The sequence below is a fragment of the Numenius arquata genome, chromosome 6, assembly GCF_964106895.1.
Source record: "Numenius arquata chromosome 6, bNumArq3.hap1.1, whole genome shotgun sequence".
Classification (NCBI taxonomy): domain Eukaryota; kingdom Metazoa; phylum Chordata; class Aves; order Charadriiformes; family Scolopacidae; genus Numenius; species Numenius arquata.
In genome coordinates, this window is record NC_133581.1 from 56,249,521 (window position 1) to 56,254,781 (window position 5,261).

Consider the following 5,261-nt stretch of genomic DNA (forward strand, 5'->3'; position numbering starts at 1 on the left):
TGCAGGAGCTGGTCTAGGACCACCATGAGCCTGCTGGCTGGTCATCTCCTGAGCCTGGCTCACGGACTGCTCTCTTTGTGCCAGCAATACCTGGCATTTCTCCTCGTGACTTGTCTGCCATAAGGCTTTTGGGATTGAAAGAGCTGAGGACAACATCAGAAACTGAGAGAAGTGTGGTGTTGCACTCTTTAAGTAAAGACCTTGCTTCCCTCAAAGGGCTCGTGGAACCTTGTCCCACTCTCTCCTGGTCAAACCACACGTATTTATTCTTAATCATCGCAGACTTTCTAAATGTGCAATTGTTATTAAGATTTGTGTAAAAATCAATAAAGAAAAATCACCACAGAAAATTCTGCTATGCCTTGAATCAGCAAAGGCGGCTAAATGGGAGGTGTTTGCCGATTGCCTAGAGAACAACCCTTTCATCAACAAGGTTATACAATCCACTGCTATTCAGAGATCACTTTTTGGTTGTTTTGTTGGGTTTTGGTAATCAAATATAGAACCAAGGCAATAGGCAGCTCTCAGATTCTTCTGGCATGTTGCCATCGTCAGGCAGTAGTAATACCTTTGTGTTTTTATCCATTTGTAAATACAGGCTTTTGACAGCATTTGTTTTCACCTTCCAGTACATTTATTTCTACTCTTTTTTTTTTTTTTTTTTTTTAAGTTTAAAAGGTGACTTTCTAGCTATTTTCTGTGTCTTTGCATGGTGGGGTGGTAGCCTCAGGTGATGAGGTTTAGGTAAGATTTTTTTTCATCATGTTTTTGTTCCTACAGTGGAGGCTTCAGCATTTCATGAAATAAATGCAGTTATCTCTTTAGCAGGAGATTCAAAAGCAGAAATCCAGTCAAGTAACTCTCCTCAGCTATACCCAGCCTCCCAGATTCATGAAACACCACACTTGTGTTAAGTGTACAAACAGAAATGGGTGGAAAATATCCGAACAAAACTGAAAACTGTAGAGGTGTGCAACCTGTGCAGAGATGCTTATAAAGCCATGTCAGCCAACAAACCCACTGAGGAACAGAATTGTACCATCATTGTCGGCTCACTTGTGTCCAGCATTTTCGGCCCCAAGATTATGTTGTAATTTTTTTAAGAGGAAGTTGTCTTTAATTTCTGCTTTAATGAATGTAAAATATGGCTCTTGGTAAAGTTTACATTGTTGTTCTGGAGCATTTTTTTCCCTTATAGGTATCCTGGTGGCGGTGCTACAAACATAGATATTATTTAATATTAACAAATTCCCTTTCTACATTTCTGTATCCAGTGGCAAGTACTCTGTGCCAGTTATTTTACTTTAAACTTTAATCCCAAGAGAACTAACATTCTGATCTTTGAAAATTTCCCTGTTTTCCTTGGGCAATAATAAAGTTCTGACTATTCTTTCAGAATGCTTTTCCACATGCTGTAGGTATGTTCAGAATATGACCATGGGAAAAAAAAAAAAGCCTGGTGTGACATTTCATATCCTTCATAGAACATTAATATATTGTGTATTTTTATAAAAGTTGTGCAATAACTTAAATTACACTAGAGATAGTTAAAGCAGAGGAGAAAACTTCATTCTTCAAGTATTGCTCTATCTGCATACCATATTAAACATTCATTAAGTGGGAAGGTAAAACACAGTGCCCTCTTTGTGGATTTCCAGCTTTCATAATTGAGACAGCTGTGGGTAAATTTTCATAATAATCTAAGTAACCCATACATATGTTATGTACAGTATATCCACTGAAATATAGATGGACTCAACTGGCTGATGACACCTTTCCTTTTTGCATTAAAAAATAGTTACTGTAACTGTATTTCTATAAAGAACACAGGTATTGTATTATGGCCCTAAGGAAAGAAAGATCTAATCTCAGATCTGATCCCGTATTCTTCAGCCTCAAAGGCATTCAACAGCTGTTTAGGTTTAATGAGATGTTGAAACCCTTGTTATTCAGTAGAACGATTTTTAAAGAATGTATCTTTGAAACCACTAAAGGTAATGTGCACACAATTGCATTTCCACTCTGCCACGCTGTTAGTGACATGACAGAAGTTATTCTGCCTTTTTGCAGTTGTAGCTGAAATAAGATGAGCCGTAATACCATGAAAAAGAAATCACTTTAATTCTAGACAAGCTTTTCACTAAAAATAAAATGGAGAAAAAAAAAAAGATAAGAAAAAGATAATGAGTCAATAAATGATTAATATCACAACAGGATTTTAGCTTTCAACCTTGTTGCTTTACTGGATTATAGAATTATTGAGGAAATCTCCCTATTGTTACCCATACAGCACAAACAAGGTGCATCAAAGGAAAAAAAATCTGAAAAAAAAAGAAGAGAAGCTTTCCAAGGCACAGCTTTTTGAGCTCCAAGCATTCACAAGCCTGTAACAATGTGTGCCTATGTAAAAAGTTTTCAAAATTTTCCCAAGCAACAAGACGTCATTTCTGGAATAAAAGTCACCTTGTCTGACGTTCCCATGAGGCTTTAGTGTGTTTTGGGAGATATTTGGAGAGATAGATCCTTACCTTGTATCAGTTGTTTCCATTATCTTGTCTTCAGCTAAATCAGGATAATTCATAAAGCAAGGACAAGACATGATGTTAATTGTTCCTCACGTGGGAATACACAGTAGCATGAACCATTTTTGTTTGTGTTTGTTTAGGTACAGCTCTCTGTGCATCTGCCTGTTGTATACAATACCTTACCCCCAAGCGGAAAGTCACTGGGGCTGTGCGCGGAAAGTGTTGCTCCGAGAGAGCAAAGATACCTGACCTTGCTCTTGGTGAACTGCCTGTGATGGATTTTTTTGGTGTGAGTTTTCCCAATAATGTTTTTTTTTTTTTTTTTTTAATAAATTCTACGATGCAGAATACTCCTTTACACAAGGACTTTTTTCCCTGCTTATATTAATAGGGAAACTGAAAAAGACACCATGTTAGCTTACTAGCCACACAACTTTAAGCCACTTTACAATAAACGAAGGAGGAAAAGGGATTTTTAAAAATCATAATCAAGGATCAACTGCTGCTGTCAGGTACAGTGGTATAAATCTGGAGTGAACCCACTGAGGTGAATGGATTAATTTGGGAAATATGCAGTATGTGCGAGTGCAGAATTTTTAATCTGAAAAGCCTACACTCCATTCCCAGAGTGTCAAATGTTTTCAAAGAAATCAATGAAGCCTAATACTCCTTTCTATGACAGCCCCACTGTGTTTTCATGGTCCTGGTACAGAAGACCTCTGGTGTAAAACTGAAAGAGACCCCATATTACACCAGGGCTGATGGGGGATTGGGCTGGCATGCTCATGGGTTTGTTTCCTAAAACAATTCTGTGTTTTCTGCTTTCTAATGGTTCTCTTTTTATCAAGGATCAGGCTGAGCTATTAACTGAAAAAAAATCATGTTGGAAAGGATGTAAAACCAAAGGCTATATATGTATATACAGTATGTTTAAAGCCTTTTATTTTTATATTTTGAATGCTCTAAATTAATAAAAGACTAATTATAAAGCTTTTTGCTTTAATTTTCAAAATTATTTCAGTAGTGTCTTCTCTTTGGCTAAGTACCAATAATGAAATGCAATGACAAGGAACATTTTTTCTTAAAATTATAAACTGTAAGAGAGCTAATTTTATTGATTTTAGCTATGAAGTAGCATAGGTATGAGAAGTTGCTGTTGTCAAATTTAGACAAAAGAGAGGTTTTTTGAGCATGTCAGTACAAGCATCCTTGAAAGCGCTGAGAATGCATTTCTATTTTTAGCTTTTTGTTGCTCTTCTAATGCATTAAAAACAGTTGTGAGACGAGACTTCACATGTGAGCTGTCATTTTCAAGTAACAATCTGGAAAGATATTTCTTTAGGATTGCTGGAAAAAAGGCTTGTACCTCCTTAAGAGGAAGAACATTTCAAGTTAACAGTGTAGATGTAGTATGGAGTGATACAGAAACTTTCAGCAACTGCAAGATATGCATTCATTTGACAACAAACCAAGTTTAGATAAGGGGAACATATTTATAACAGGATAATGTGTAATTTTAAGTTATTTAAAGAGTTCTTGAAAAGAAATCGTAGAGTGGCACAACTGCATGAATGAAAACAATGTCTTCAATAAGCACAGCAGAAATCATCATATTTCACAGAGCTAGTTAGAATAATTAGTAAAGACAGGAGTACATAACTGAAATATTATTTATATTTATAGTGGCTGGGAAGAGGAACAATTTTAGCTTCAGAGCAACAGTTTTTATCTATAGAAAGGTGCATTTTTTGAAGTGTATGGCTAGCTAATTACAACTGCATATGTGCTATTAGTCTATAACATTGTTTCTCCATCCCCCAGTGGTAATGAAAGGCTAAAGAGACAGTCAAGGTGCATTGAGTATTTTTAACACAGGACAGCTCTTTAAGCAATAGTATATGAAGGTGGATAAAACATGCACAGTAAATTATCATATGCCTAAAAGTATTTTTTTCTGTTAATTTATTTACTCATTTCGTCCATGATTCTCACAGTTGTTTTGCACTTTTATATAACTTAATTCAGACTAATTATGTTCAGTATGTTCTGTGACCTGAGTGAGATTTATACGATATATGTGGCTAAGAACAAGTAGGACATTTAACAGTATGTGTGTTTTGAAGGTTGTGGCTAGTCGTGCTCTCCTTTCTCTATCCTAACTCCCAACAACTTAAGAAGCTCTTCTATCAGTGTTGAAATTATTCTGGACTGAACTGAAACTGGACCCAAGATTGACACAAGTGTTTGCAGACTATGGGTCACGTGCTTAACCTGCAGTCAATGGAGCTATTGGTTTACACTAGCTTAGTATCTGGCCCCACAGGATTATTTCATTTTTTCCTTCAAAATCCGCTGAAAGTTATTATCTTGCCATTTCAGCTGAAATTTTTAAAAAAATGTATTGACTATATAGCATAATTCAGTGTCCAGATTTTTCAGTTTGTCCTTGAAAAACTAATTTGTTCATGTCTCCTTTTTATTTTCTCTTGATCCAGTAAACAAAACAATTACAAATATCAACTGTGCTACTTATTTATGCACTTACAGAAAAGCATGTGCTTAAATGTTTTCTTGGATCAGGACCTGAAGAGCAAGTTTGTTTTGTATAATACTGATGTATTAAAATCAGTGTAATCTGAGGGCACTCAGCACTGTAAAAGATGAGAATCACTTTTACTTTATTAAAGTGTATTTTTAGAATGCATATAATTTTAAAGAGTACATTTTTCAGAAATG